Source organism: Sapajus apella, unplaced genomic scaffold (genome assembly GCF_009761245.1).
Source record: "Sapajus apella isolate SASKATOON/1434 unplaced genomic scaffold, GSC_monkey_1.0 scaffold134, whole genome shotgun sequence".
NCBI classification, from domain to species: Eukaryota; Metazoa; Chordata; class Mammalia; order Primates; family Cebidae; genus Sapajus; species Sapajus apella.
Window position 1 is genome coordinate 2,277,698 of NW_022437074.1, and position 16,407 is coordinate 2,294,104.

Below are 16,407 nucleotides of genomic sequence, written 5' to 3' on the forward strand. Positions count from 1 at the left end.
TGGAGGTCTACAGTGGCATTTTTTATAGCAAATGTAATAGTGACTTATGTATAACTTTTATTTTTGGCGTAATCTTACAATAAGAGTTGAAACAAATTAAAATACAGGTTATGAAAATGATTCTGGTATCCAGCCAGTGACCTGATTATTTAATGTGTATTAGAGAAAGCCAAGTGTTTGCCATCACCCACAAATTTGGTGGTAGTTTTCCAAATCTCTAATGAATAGGGCAAGCCATACCAGATAACTATTGTTTTTGACTGTTGTTGACTGAGTGCAAGCAGATGAAGAACTAGAAACGTCTCAGTGCATGGTAGATTTCATTTCCAAGGGCTGAGTAGGATCAGTCCCTCTTGGCATAAAGGGACATTGGGTGATGCTGTTATTGAATGCTCTTCGCATTTGATGCAAAAAGCCCTGCCATTCTGGAAATGTTACTGGCTGGTCTGGAAGTTAGTGTTCCACCAGTTTTGCTGTCCTTGCCTTCTGTCTGTAATTTCCCCCAAAACCCTTGGTCCAAGTCCGAGAACAGAATACTTCTGTAATAAATTGACCTTAATTAAACCAATGTATAGACTACGATAAAATAAAAGAGGACTTATTGCCAGCAAATCCATTTAGAGATTTAAAAATATTTTCCTCTTACTAAATATGGCAGGATCTGCATATTTACTGGGAATTATAAAGTTTTCTCAAAGACTTACAATCAGGGTTAGCTACAGTACTTTCCGTAGTAGAAAATATAACTTTAAAAATTATCATAAAAGGAAAAAATATAATAAATTTGATGAATTCATTGTTCCATTCCTGACCTTTCAAAAACAAAAAACAGAAATCAAAAACCTTTTTTCAAGACTTGGGCTCATCACACAGGTCCTATGTTAATCCCCACATTAGACCTTCCAACAAGAACACCATCCTCTCTCAGCAGGGTCTGTGTGTGCTGCACACTTTGAAATCTTTGATTGAAGTGTTGCCTTTTTATAATTTCATTTTTTATGGATAACAAATATGAGAATTCATTTGGAGATCAAAATAGAACATCTCGATGCTAGACTTGACGTTATCATGGTCGAGCTGTCAAAAGAAAAACTGATGAGATGGCAGATCATCTTGTTAAAAGAGCTTCAATTCAGTGGTTTGGAACTTACAAGCAATTTAGCTACACCATCTGCAAGCCCATCTAATAGTGGGGCATCATTCGAAACAATACATACAGGTTAAATATGGGTTTTATTGATGAGACAAAGTCCATGAGCTCATTACGTATGGACAGGTTTTGTCCATAAGTCAGATCACTTTTAATATCAAGTTTATAAAGATTTAAGAATGCTATTGGGCCAGACTCTTTATTCGACAATGTAAAGAATGCAAGGATCTTGAATCGGTTGTACTTATTTAAATATTTGATGTACAACTAGGTACTTCATTATTTCATTAGGCAAATCTATAGTCATCTTAAATAACGTTTAACTCAAAATTTTCACCTTACTGACAGTGGTTATAATAAAGCCCATTAAAGATTTCAAAAAACATTATGTGCATATGCCACCTTCTCTTTTCATATGCAACAAAAAATAAAATGGGAACTCTCTTTCAAGCCAGCAACTGCTCATAACTAATAACAGTGTGAGTAGGTATTTGTGTTTCCACTGAGCATATGTGTATAAATGTTCATTCATTCATCTCACCAACAGTTATTGTGTGCAATTTTCTTCTGTGGATGTAGACAAAATTCACTAGGCTGATGAAAAGCAAATAATTTTTACATGAGGTCACACTTAGCCTCCAGGTCCCCCACCTCTCTCCTTTCTACTTCTCTGTCTTTTGAATACACTCCTTCTCCCAGCTCCTGGGTTTTTTATACTCTTCCACCTGGTAAAGGGGAGCATTTTTGTGATTCTCAGGAAACTGTTATTTAAGGTTTTTAATCACTTTTTGTGGTATTGTATTTCTTTAAAAGACTATAGAAAAGGAATTCAAAAGAGATAGTGAAATTTTAGGTCATGAGCTATTTATCCTTGATCTAAAAATTGTCTGAATCTTTTCCAGTAATTATTAAATCATTTGTGAAAAATTATTTGTCCAATATTCTTCCGAGATGGTCCATTTTGTTAACCATAAACCAATCTCACTATTTACTTATGTAGTATTTGAAGAATCACAACATTTTATTCTCCACTGAGCTTGGAATCAGTTGAGAGATATAAATGAATGCTGGACAGAGTTTATTATTGATCAACCTGGAAAGGAAGATTTGCTTTGATGTGCAGCTGCAATGGGCCAGAATAAACATATGTCCCCAAACTACAGGCAAACCAAGAAGGCAGACCAACCATCCTGCAGGAAGACTGACTCAGAGAGAAAAGAAGCAGCCACGGCAACACAGTCAGTTGCTCATCCTACATTCACCAAGGGAAAAAGCCATTCTGCCCATCAGGGAGAGGAAGTAGAGTGGGCACAGAGGGCAGGAGCTTAGTCTAGCTCATGAGATCAATTGGCAAAATGGAAGAAATGTTACATTTAATGAGCACTTACTAAGAACCTGAAGTACATTTCCAAACTTTACCTTGAGTATCTTGCTCCATTTTTGTTAAAGTCCCATGAAACAGATATTATTCTCTATTAACTTTTAGGAAAGAGAATGTCAGAGAAATGGTAACTTGCCCCACTAGCAGAGCTAGGATTCAAACTCAGATCCTTCTTCATCAAAAGCCAGGATACTGCAGATCTCCATGCATTGCTTTCTAGTATCTTATCAAGAAAAAAAAAAAAAAAAAAAAGCAGCATATCCTGAGGGAGCTCAAGATGTGCTCTGATTTTAGGTGGATGAAATGTATATGTGCATTATTTTTAGTGTTGCATTAGTGGCAGCTGTAGATTGTGTTCAAATAAAAAATATTGATGAAATGAATTCTATCAAGAATATAAAGAGGCAGAACATCTCCATGGGCATTCAGTTCCCACACAGTCTATTGGTGGTCATGCCTTTCTACATCTGCCTTCAAGAGAAACAGAAAATAATCACCATAATATCACTTTGCTCCCTCAGTTAGCTGTGTCAAATATCTACCATTGCTCTTTACTTAGATAAAAGTTATTGCGAACAAATAGAAACATTAATGTTCTGCCTGCTTTCTTAATTAAAGAAAATATATATGGATTTTAGAAGAAACTGAGTTATTTTTAAATATATATAAAAGCAGTGTACAGCAGTGGGCCTCCCATCCTTAGGTTCACAAAAATAAATCTCAAAATTCAGAGGTATAAAACCTGGAAAAAGAAAATATATTTCAGTTCAGGGTTACAAAATGATATGCCGAGGTATTATCATCAATTTATATCAACTATATTTCAAAACTAAAATTATCATTAGTAGCGTAGTTCAAACTCACTCTAATTTTTTAAAAATAATGTTTATTTGCCTTCAGCAACTCTTTGTGAGGCCCTAGCCTCACAAATCTGCACTGTAGCATCTCAACTAAATCCGTTCTTCTTTCACAGGGAAACACTTAATAGAAAAATTGGTCTCTTTAAGAAAGAATGGTTAATGGAAAGAGGTTCAGGAAAGTTATAAAAGCTAATGAAATATCAAACAATACAAGTTTTAAATTACTCCTCAAGCATAGTTATGAATTGAACAAGGGATTGGACACTAACTAGACTAAGTAAGCTAGAAACGTGTACAACAGCAATCTGGCTATTGGGGTGTCTCTAACTAACTTGAAGGAGATCAACACCAAAGATACAAGCCAACAGTCACGCTCGGTCTCATTTCTCCACTTAGGTCAGAAGTTAAAATGCTAGCCAAAAGTCACAAGATTGCAGGCAACAGAAGGAGATCAGATTTTTCTGAGACCAAAACGACTTGGGATCAAAGCCTGATTTCACCTTGGATTTTCCACTTATAAAATTAGGAAATTAACAACTACCTTCACTTGCAGGAGTTGATGTACATGTCCAGCACAATGGGCTGATGGATGGACTTTCAGGAGTTGATATACTTGTCCAGCACAATGCTGAGGCACTGAAAATGTTCCTTTCCCTTTCCTCTTCCTAAAGACACATATCTCATTTAATTCATTTTTCTTTTTTCTTTTTTTGAGATGGAGTCTCACTCTGTCACCCAGGCTGGAGTGCAGTGGCATGATCTCAGCTCACTGCAACCTCCACCTCTTGGATTCTAGTGATTCTCCTGCCTCAGCCTCCCTAATATCTGGGAGATGTCTCCCAGATATTACAGATGTCTCCACTATGCCTGTTTTTTTTTTTGTATTTTTTTGTTGTTGTTGTATTTTTAGTAGAGATGAGGTTTCACCATGTTGGCCAAGCTGGTCTTGAACTCCTTACCTCAGGTGATACTCCCACCTTGGCCTCTCAAAGTGCTGGAATTAAAGGAATGAGCCACCGTGCCCAGCCTCATTTCATTCTATCAATAACTGTATTAAGTAAATACTCTAGTGATGCCCAGATGAGAAAATTGAGGCTCAGAGACTTGTCCCAGGTCACAGAGAGAAGTTGTGCTGGAACTGGGAGTGCTGCCTCTACTCTGAATATGGGATATGACAATGCTTAGCACATCTGACATTGATAATAGTTGAGTTCATTAATAAAGGAAGCATTCTTACCAAAGCATCTACATTTCTTTAGCTCTGGAAACTTAAACTTATATTTGCCACACAGAGAAAGTATGTGCCATCTTTCCATAAAAAGGTACCATCAGTTTAATACTCCACTGACTAGATATGTACTCTTTTCAGTTCCATTCTCCATTGTTCTCCAGTGCCCAGCAGAGTAACAAGACTGGCCTTATTGGCCAGGGGCTGGAGCCAGGGTTTGTTCTGGTGGGTTAGGATAAAGCATTCCTGGTCAAGGCAGAAGACGCCTAAAGCCAAATGGATGGACAGAGCTTAAGCCCGCAGGAGAAAGCTCAGGCTTTTGAGAGAGTACAACCATTGTGAGTGGCTCTGGACCAAGAGCTGACAGCAAGGTAGAGGAAGGTGGAATGTGGGGGCAAGAGGAGTGGAAGGAGCTGTAGCCTGCCCAAAGTGCTTGAACACCAGCTGATCTTTGAGATGCAAATGTGCAAGCCTAATATTTCTTGATACATAACATTTTGACTTAGGGTCAATTAATGTCATGATTGAGACATTTGACTTCAGTTTCAGAGCGTCTGAAAAGTGGAAATTATGTGTGCTGAGAACTGATTTCTCCATCTGACAGGCAGAGTCTAACAGGGAGCCAGCTCCCAACCAGCATTAAACCCCGGAGTTAAAAACCAGCCTCTGTCAGTCTGATCTCCCAAGCCCAAATCTACAAAGTGGGTATAAGTGCACACCCCTTCCAACCCCTTCAAAATGTATTTTTTCTTTTCTCAGAGAAAAGATTTGATTAACACACTAAGGAGTTGAGGGGGTGGCTCATGTCTGTAATCCCAGCACTTTGGGGGGCCAAGACGGGTGGATTGCCTGAACCCAGGAGTTTGAGATCAGCCTTAGCAATATGCAAAACCCCATCTCCATAAAAAATACAAAAAAAAAAAAAAAGCCAGATGTGGTGGTATGGGTCTGTAGTCCCAGCTACTCTGGGGACTGAGGTGGAGGATTGCTTGAGACTGGGAGGCAAAGGTTGCAGTGAGCAGAGATTGAGCCACTGCACTCCAGCCTGGTCAACAGAGGGAGACCTATCTCAAAAAAAAGAGAAAGAAAAAGAAAAAAGAAACTAAGGTACTGAAACTAGTGTATTACGTTATGCAGCTATGTAAACATAATTTTATATTAAGAGCTCAAGGTCCTAATTCTCCCTTGTCTCTGCATGCCTGGTGAGTACGGAAGATAATCACTCAAAATAATGAATAGGAAGGCACATATCAGAAGGTCCCTGTGAATCTGGAGTGACCCATGGCCCTCATCAAGGAAATTCTTTTCTAGGAGAGCTTGCCTTTCATCAAATATGTTGTCAATAAGAAAGCTAAGAGTCTGTTGTAAAACTAAAGCTTTCCTGGAGGAAGCTGAGATATTTTAAACAGTGTCTGGATCTGACAGATAATATTGGCTTTTGGCTATCACTTCTTGAACAATTAAGTCCATGCTTAATATCATGCATTACATGCATACATACACACAACCACACACATGCACATGCATGCACATACACACATACTCACACACACACATACACACACATACATGCATTATCACTTATCATATTTATTCCTTAAAGTAACCCTATCAAACTGATATTATTTTCTCAATTCTGATTGATGAAACTGAGCCTCAGAAATGTTGAACAATATACCCAAACATGCATAACTAATGGATCCATGCTTTAAAGCCAGACCTCCAAACTTTCTCCTTTTAATTCTTGTGCTATACTGCATCTAGGCAAAATGCCCACCTTTGGGGCTGTTTCAGAGTGCCTGTTGTACTCAGTTCCTACAAACTAATAAGAACCAGCTCAGCCCAGGTCCCTGTCAACCCCAGGTGTGTCCCTTTCAATCTGTCCCTGGGAGGAGGTAAGCTCCTCAAATCCAGTTATATAAGAAAGTGCAAACCCTAACCTATATCTATTCTCAGTCTTTTCCATATATAACAACAACATAAATTTTTCTTAATATACTGCTGGGAGACCTACAGCGACTCAGCACTGAAGCAGTTAATTGTTTTATGTTACATCTATGAGGAGTCCTAAAAACTTACTCTCGACTTTTTCCGTTTTTTTTCTTTAGTCAACCCCTGTAACCAATCACGGTAGATGATTTTCCTAGCCACAAAGCAAACACATCACAGTTGCAGTTGCTATTTCCACTGACTGAACAAAAAGCCTGTGGGGCACGGCATCCAGCGGAGGGCCAGGGATTCAGCATGGCTTAGCTTTGCAGGCACCCTTTCCAGTGGGCTCTAAGGGAAGCAAGCTGTCTTTCCTGGCACCACCTATTTTGTCCTACAGGAACATTGCAGGGTTGAGATTTTAAAATAATCCAGCTAATACAAAATATTTCCTCTGCCCCCTACTGAGCCTACTCTGAATTTTTGCCAAAATAGCTATTAGTGGTGATTGAATGTATGAGATGGCCAAGATGACGTTCTCTCAGGAACAGAGAGAGAAGCACCTTTCCACCCTGAGCTCATCATCGCTAATGAAAGATCAGCAGAGTCCAGCCAGGAGTAGGATAAAGAACCAGGAGACAGACAGCTCAAGAGCATTTCTTCTGATTAATTCATCAGTTGCATGTGATATGAAAGAGTCAAGCAGAGTATTGCTTTTTTATGTTGCTTTTTAAATGAGGGGCCAGAAAAAAAAAAAAAAGCAAACTTCAAATTCTATCTATTGAAAGTAGACTTAATCTTATTCTGAAGCAAAGTCAGTTAAAGCTATTGTCACCTACACATGACAGATTCTAGGTTGTAAGTGGCAATCTCTGCTTACAGCTATAAACTCAGGTAAGAATTGTGCCAGAATGGTGCGGCCCTGGCTCATCCTAGAAGCATCTAGACTCCCTGCAGCCATACATTACAATGTGAAGCAGGTAAAGAAAGATACATCCAGTATTTCTTCCTCACTTTGTTTAGGTCCTGAATCAGCCTTCAGATTGAAATCTTGGCTAGTCTTCCTGGGAAAAAGTCTATCTAATTCTGGGAAAATGGTTAATATCAGACCTGGCATGGTCTGTCTTTTTATAGTAATTTCTGAAAACAGAGCTAAGAAAAATATGGAATGCATGTCTGCCTTGTTCCTTGTGAACATTTTTTTTCTGTGGGATGGCACCTGAGCTTGGGAAGCTGTGAGTTGGCAAATGAGCCCTGGGCCTATGTTATAGAATAGGATAAATATGGTGGAAAGCCTAGCTTCTCTGTCTGTCAACTTGGCAATCACACCTTGGCTGTCATTTGCAGAGAGCCAAGTGCACTCGGTCCTTATGGGAGAGGCCATCAAAAATCCTGGTTACTTGGAAGCTATTGTGCTATGAGACAAGATGCAGTGTGGACTGTGTTTCCTATTGTATGTTCCTGTAAGGGTCAGTATGTGCCATGTTAGATTAAAGCTCTTGTGAGCTTAGTTGCCAGTTAGGTTGAACCCTCCTTACTCACTGCAATACTGGTGTCCAACTTTCCCTTGATTATGGCAGCCTCTGAGGGACCTAGGTGAGCTCTATTAATCCCATTTGTCATTTTAATTAAATTTATCCCTACATTGACTTAGAAATCCAAGACAAACTTGACGTTTCAATTAGTATTGAACTACCTTTATTTTCCCATAATGTCAGCCAAAGGGAGAGGCAGCCAAAGGGGTTTAGGACTTTTATATTGGGTCACATCCTCAGTCAAATGTTCTTAATCAGATAATGTCACAAGGAAGGGCCACATAAGACCCGCTTTTTATTTGTAGCAAGTTCTGAATATGTCATCTTGAACATTTTTACATTGTTACTAGATGTATTAATTCTGAGACAAATAAGACATTTCTTAAATCAAAATTAGCATGACTGATGTTCATAGAAGTTGTGCACACCCCTGAATAAAGAAAGTGGTCCTAATCTCAGAATATTTAGTAGCTTCTCCAAAGAGATAGAGACCAAATGTCCATCAAAGACGTCACTTAGTATTATCTGACATTGCTACACCATATTCTCATCCCATAGGCTTCATAAAAGTGGATAGAAAACTACAGTAACCCTCAAAATGTGGCTTGAGTATCTCCGTAGTTATTCAAGGAAAAAAATCTAAATATTTTAACTACTGATACTGTAGTATCGAAAAGCAAAGGAACTTATTCAGAAATCACTGCACACCTCAAATCCGTTATCTGCCTATGAGTCCATGGATGCAGGATCCACTGCTGCTACAACAAAATAATGGCTTCCCTTTCTCTTTCATCTTCCAAATGTCATTCAGGTGCTTCTTACTGGTGAAAATGTATGCCAGAAATGTCAGAAGAATATGTAAAATATAGGTTTCATGTTTCTGGCCATTAGGATACAAATTAGAGTTTAAAAGACTTAAGATGGTATTAAGTATCAATAGACAATCTCTACCATACACAGAAGAAAAGACAAACCACAGTCGAAGATGCAAGAGGAGTGCCGAGGACTATTCACCTATACTGTATCGCTGAAAGGTAAGAATCCAGAGACAGCTGCCAATTATAACATCACCAAAATGGTCATAATTAGGATAGCAACTAGGTGAGCAAAGAAAAGAAATACAAGAATGTGAGAAGAGAAGGAGAGAGAGGGGGAGAAAGATAAAAGAAGTTAGGAACAAAGAATAACTCATTCTGGAAGAAAACATTGTCCAAGGCATGGAATAAAACCTACCAATGCTTTCAGATACAGCAGAATTTAAGAATGCAAATTCAAAATCGAGGCGATAAAAGTATAAGAAGAAAAAATTTAGAATGAAGAAAGCAAGTTAAAAGACAATTAGATATTTAATTATCATATTAAGAGGAAAAACAAGGACTAAATAAGCTTGCTAAGAATCAAATTACTGGACTAAATTGAATTAAATTATTGAATTATTATTGAATTAAATTAAATTATTGAATAAGAAATTATTACAATAATTTGATAATTTTTTTGAATTCCAATGTGAGTAAAAGCGAAGAAACACTTAAAGAAATGAGATAAAATATGAAAAAAGAGATGGAGGATTCTAGGTCTGGAGAAAATAACAAAAGCTTGGTTTTTCATCTGCTTACTCCTTCTCGCTCCCAAAACATGACATCAACAAGAAGAATGGGTTAAACCACAGAAGGCTCATGGCTTCAGCATTCCTAGGAGGGTGAGAAAAATGTAACTATGGTCATGTTGACAGCACAATGTATAAATAATGAACTTGGATATTAACTGAAAATATTTTCATCCAAGGTGTTGAAGGTGGAGCCTGGTTTCTTTTTGCTTTTTATAGTAAAATGTTAGAAGAAAAAGAAAAATTGAAGGAAAAACTGTTAAGCTGCAAAGAAGCAGAACTAGATAAACAGGGCATTCTGAGACATTCCAGATATCAAAAGACCATAAAATGAGGAAACTTTTTTTTTTTTTTGAGGAAGAAAGAGAGAAAGAAAGAAAAAGAATTTAAAAAAGAAAAAGAAAAAAAAAGAATAAAGGAAAGGAAGAAAGAGGAAGAGGAAGAAGGAGAGAGAACAGGGGTGTTGCTTTATTGCCCGGGCTAGAATGCAGTCTAAAAATGGGTATGCCTGTAATTATGTTTAATAATAGAGACAGGAAGAAAATAATTAACAAGCAGCCAACCAATATTTCATTTAAACCTGTAAATACGTGTGATGTAGTACTGATAAGAGTGTATGTTTTGTGTATTTAAAGTGGAGAGTTCTATGAATGTTAATTAAGTCTACTTGTTCCAGATCTGAGTTCAAGTCCTGGATATCGATGTTAACATTCTGTCTCATTGATCTATCTAATTTTGATGTTGAAGTCTCCCGCTATTATTGTGTGGGGGTCCAAGTCTCCTTGTAAGTCTTATATATCTGGGTATTCCTGTATTGGGTGCATATATGTTTAGGATCTTTAGCTCTTCTTGTTACATTGATCCTTTTATCTTCATGCAATATCCTTCTTTGCTTCTTTTGATCTTTGTTGCTTTGAAATCTATTTTATCAGCAAAAATTGCAACTCCTGCTTTCTATTTATTTATTTTAGCTCTCCATTTGGTTGGTAAATTTTTCACCATCCCTTTGTTTTGAGTCTTTATGTATCCTTGCATGTGAGATGGATCTGGATGTAGCATACCAATGGGTCTTGGCTTTTTTTGCCTGTCTGTGTCTATGGATTGGGGGATTTAGTCTATTTAAATTAATGACAATATATGTGTGTTTGATACTGTCATTTAATGTTAGCTGGCTGTTTTGCCCTTTAGTTGAAGTGTTTATTTTTTGGTATTTTTTAGAAAGGCTGATACTGGTTGTTCCTTTCTATTTGTAGTGGTTCTTTCAGAAGCTCTTGTAAAGCAGGCCTGGTGGTGATGAAATCTCTGAGTGCTTGCTTGTTCACAAAAGATTTTATTTTTCCTTCGCTTATGAAGCTTAGTTTAGCTGGATGTAAAATTCTGGGTTGAAAGTTTTTTTCTTTAAGGATGTTGAATATTGGCCCCCACTCTCTTCTGGCTTGTAGGGTTCCTACTGAGAGATCTGCTGCGAGTCTGATGGGCTTCCCTTTATGGGTAACCTGACCTTTCTCTCTGGCTGCCCTCAGTATTTTCTCTTTCATTTCAACCCTGGTGAATCTGGCGATTATGTGCCTTGAAGTTGGTCTTCTTGAGGAATATTTTTGTGGTGTTCTCTGCATTTCCTGGAGTTGAATATTGTCCTGCCTTGCTAGGTTAGGAAAGTTTTCCTGAATAATATCCTGAAGCGTATTTTCCAGCTTGAATTGATTCTCTTCGTCACATACAGGTATTAGGTCTTTTCACATAGTCCCATATTTCTTGGAGACTTTGCTCGTTCTTTTTTATCCTTTTTTCTCTAATTTTGTCTTTTTGTTTTATTTCATGAAGTTGGTCTTTGACCTCTGATATCTTTTCTTTTGCTTGATCAATTCGGCTGTTAAAACTTGTGCATAGTTCGCGAAGTTCTCGTGTTGTATTTTTCAGCTCCATTAATTCACTTATATTCCTCTCTAAATTGTGTGTTATTGTTAACATTTCTTCAAACCTTTTTTCAAAGTTCTTGGTTGCTTTGCATTGGGTTAGAACAAGTTCTTTTAATTCCCAGAAGTTTCTTATCATCCACTTTTTAAAGCCAGCTTCTGCTAATGGAACAGTCTTTCTCCATCAGGCCTTGTTCTGTTTCTGAAGAGGAACTGTGATCCCCTGTAGAGGGAGAGGCATTCTGATTTTGGGTATTCTCAGCCTTTTTAGGCTGGTTTCTTCCCTTCATTATAAATTTATCCATCTGTTGTCTTTATAATTACCATCTTTATAATTGGGTTTCTGAATGGACGTCCAACTTGTTGATTCCTGGCGCTAGAATCTGAGCAACCCACTGCTCCGACCAAAACAGAGGCTTTAAGATTGATGGTGCTTTTCTGACTCTGCACCAAGAACCATCGCTCCAAGGCAGCGGCAAAACCGCCTCACCAGCATCAAGAGTCGCGCTGGAGACACACGTGGGGCTCCTCCGCTGGGAATCTCCTGGTGCATGAGCAACAAAAATTGGTCTGAAAGTGTGGCGTCCTCTCGATCTCTGCGCTTTCAGTGGGAGCTACAATCCCGAGCTGCTAGTGATCAGCCATCTTGGATCTCTCTCTCCAAAATGACGAAACTTACTCTCAGGAACACATGCCGTGGAGAGAAAGCCAAAGGTATGGCTAAACAGCTTGGTGTGTCAGAAGAATGAAAATGTCAGAGTATTTAGATACAGAGTGGATTCTTGGAAAACACTGACATGTTATTTATGGATCCTCTCAGCCATCTAAGCCAGAAGATAGAAGTAGAGTAGGAATTATTTGGGTAAAATCTGTGAAGCAATCTTTTACCTAGTAGGGCAAATCCTGAGACATACACCAGAGACCCACATTGGATATAATACCAACAAAAATGCTGCCAGCTCAGAATGAAAGGGACATAAAGAGTGTAACATGGAGGAGGAATGCTGGGCCATCAAAATTCTAAACAGGAAACAGTTTGGTTAAACTATTCAGCAGCCAGAGTATGCTACCTGTCATGAAATTAAGATGACTCCAAGGACAAAGCCGTAAGCCCAAAGTGTGGTGTCATGAACCACAGAGGATTATCTCCAGTCCTTGAAAGCCAGCGTTGGTAGCCTGGTTGGATATTAGAACTGCTTGGGAATGGGAATTCCTATTTCTTTCTGGTTTTTATCTTTCTGAATAAAAATGTCTGTAATTGTGCTATTTTGCCTACCTCACCATTGCATCATAGATGCAGACAATTTGTTTTCTAGCTTTATAGGTCTTCAAATGAAGAGAAATTTTGCCCCAAGATGGATTACACTCAGAGCCTCACCTGTATCAAATGCAGATGATTTTAATGATGATATTTGGGAGTTTTGAGTGAATGGCACTTAAATGAAATTTTTATGTGATGGTATAATAGGTTCAGACATTTGGGGGACCTTGGAATTGGGTGAATGCATTTTTGCATATGGGATAGATGTGAATCTTTGGGAGTCAAAGGGCCAGGCTGGGATGAGCAAAGTGATGGCTCTCTCCAATGATGACTGCCTCCTAATCCCCAGATCCTGTTAATACATCAATTTATATGGCAAAAAAAAAGCTTTGCTGATATGATCGAATTAAAGGCTTTGAGGTGGGGAAATTTTCCTGGATTATCAAGATCTGCCCAATACAGTCACAAAAGTGTTTGCAAGGGAGTCAGGAGTGTTAAGATTCAGAAGGAGACTGATTAAGGAAGGAGAGGTCAGAATTGTGGGAGACCATGAGTCAAGGAATGCAGGCAGTCTCTGCAAGTATTAAAAGCAAGGAAGTGACGTCTTTCTTAGAGCATTAAAGAAATGCAGGCCTGCCAACACGCAGTAGACTTTTGGACTCCAGAACTCTAAAATAATAAATTTCTGTTGCTTTAAGCCATTAAATTTATGGTAACTTGTCATGGCAGAATAGAAAACTAATACAGATTTGAATCGTTAGCAGTTAGGGTTGAACCAGAAAAAGAAAAAAAGAAACAGTAACAGATGTGTATAAAGAGATTTATTGCAGGAAGTTGGCTTATACAATGATGGGGGTGAGTAGACAAGTCCATACCGCAGGCCATCAAGGGCAACTGAAACTGTCAGGCATGAGCCAAAGCTCTGTCCACAGGAAGAACAACTATTCCTTCAGGGAAGCCTCAGCTCTGCTTGTAAGGCCTTTCTACTGATTGAATCAAGCCACTAAGATTATGTGGGAGTCTCACTTACTGAAAGTCAACTTTAGTGTTTTATATATATATATATATGTATAGTGTAACACCTAGATTCGTGTTCAATTGAATAACCAGACACTGTAGCCTAGCCAAGCTGATGCATGAAGCTGACCATCACACCAGTGGGCCAAAATTAACATCTTTCATAAGTGAACATTATGTGATTCCAGACAACACACTCTGAGAATGACACAACCAACTACACAGTAACCTCAGCAAAAGTGCAAAACCTGTGTCTAATCCCATGCATATATCAAATTCAAAGTGAGAATATTATTTTTAAAAAATTATTTTTTAAAAATCAATGTTTTAAAAGGCAATAATAAAAGGGTATGGAAATGTTTCAGTTAAAAGGCCAATGAGACATGACTAAATGAAGCCCCAGTTCCACACAAACCTATACTAGAGGGGGAAAAATGCTTATAAAGGGTCAAATTGGAATGTAAGTGGTAGATTAATTAAAATATATGTGTAAAATTTACTAACATTGATGACTGTGTTATTTTTAAGTAAGATAATATGACTTTCTTAGGAAATATACCTCGACGTTCTTAGGGATTAAAGCCATGGGTATATAAATCATCCTGCAAATGGCTCAGAAATAAATTTATGTATATGTGTATGTGTGTGTGCACAGAGAGAGACTGAGGCGGAGAGTTCTCAACAATTATTTACACAGTAAGTGAAGTATCTCAAAAAAAATAACAACTGGTATTTTGGATGAGGAAAAATAAGAAAGATGATGATATTTAAAGGTGTGAAGTAAAGACAAGAGATAAAATAAATATGTCATTCATAATTAACATAGATTTAAATTTTCTATAATTTCCCTAATTAGCACTTTCAGATTCTTTATGCTATATTTGGTGACCTCTGGGTGTCCTAAGGCTAATTATAACTATAATAATCATAACTAGAATTCTAGAATCCACTAGATTTGACAACATACAAATTGAATTTGCTATGATCCAATTATGGTGCTACAATTTTGGTTTTATTGAAGTATATAAAATTTAAATTAAAGTTCAATGCATGCTTACATGCATAAATTTGGCAAATTCTAAGAAAGTCAAATTTCTATCAAAAACTTGAATATTCAGATGTTAAAATAACACAGTTATTTGTTTTGTGATGCAAATTGTTCTTCCTATTTGATTGATTATTGCAAAATTCATATTTACACCTTACATTATAAATGCGATATACAGCACCTAAATAATTAGGATAATGGCATATTCATGGACGGGGAAACAACTTTCCCTTTGTGTAATGGTTGAGTAACAGCAGCTTCAGAAAGAAGTATAAGCAGCATAAGATAAAATAACAAAGCCTGGAGTAACACAAAAGCAGTGTCATCCACAGCTATGTTTTCAATTCTCCACCATAGTTTGTTTTTGTACAACTCAAGCTAGTAGATCTCAACGGTACTGAAGAAAATCATACTGTCCACTCAAAACTTTCTGTGCCATAATATGTGCATATTTTTAGTTCAAAGCCCTCAGATTTTCATGGATGTGAACTGTAGTTAGACTCAGAAATGACTTCAGATTCCTCTTTTCCTATAACAGGCATTAAGAAAATTCTTTGTTTACCACTTGAGAGTGTTTTTAAAAATAAAATATTTCTGGCATGTCTTTTATGACCTTCTATGATAGTCCATAATTTTTCCCGGTGTTTAGTCCTATATCCCTGACATTTTAATAAAAAGTACTGTGGCCCTTGGCTCAAATGCAAAATTGCATGTTCCAGTCACTCCAAAATGTCAAATAACATCTAATTTAATTACAAGGATACTGTATCACTTCCCTCTTGATGCATAACGACTTATCACAAACTTGGTGGCTTAAAACAACTCCCAGGACACAAGCTCTAAGGTTTTCATTGCTGAAGAGAAGGTCATGGTCCTAAGATAGGCCAGCTAAGTTATTTTTTCAAACTTTTTCCACTTTCACATCAGATAAATCACCCTGTTTTCAGTTCAGAAAAGAACTCAAGAATATTTCACAAGCTCAAACGAAGAAAACTGCTCAAGACAGTATTGCTGGCACGTAACAAAGGAGAACCTGAAACTTGCTGGTTTCACTTTGGTGTAGTGCTAGTTCCTTTATGTGGACTACTTCTTTCTTTAAATGTGTGTTTGTTTTCTTAACTAAAGAAGAAAATGTCTAAGGCAATTCATTATGCAGCATGGTATTAGCTAAAGCTTAAGCTTAACCATTAAGGTTACATCATTCATTGGGCTTAAATGAAGAAGAGTTGTCGGATACATCCTAAAATCCATCAGTTACCATGTATCCTGGTATTATTCATTCCAACACAGATGGATATCTAAAATCCTCTTGGTAAGTAAGGATTTCAATATCTTTCATTGCATAAAATTTGAAATTTATAGCAGGAATAATAATGTACATGGTGTCTGAGCTCTGAGAGCCAGATTCTTAAATCCAGATAAAGTGCTTTGACGTCGCTAGAGGACAGTTACTCAATGCACTTTTTTTTCCTGAGT

General features: G+C 37.5%; 1 pseudogene across 1 annotated transcript in view; it reads left to right on the forward strand.

Moving 5' to 3' along the window:
- LOC116539851 overlaps positions 1-16,407 on the forward strand; it is a 49,996-nt pseudogene that overhangs the window by 17,087 nt on the left and 16,502 nt on the right. Inside the window, exons 3-4 of the transcript XR_004264218.1 lie at positions 12,060-12,319; positions 15,859-15,949. The product of XR_004264218.1 is annotated as a nucleolin-like (transcript). The remainder of the gene's footprint in view (positions 1-12,059; positions 12,320-15,858; positions 15,950-16,407) is intronic.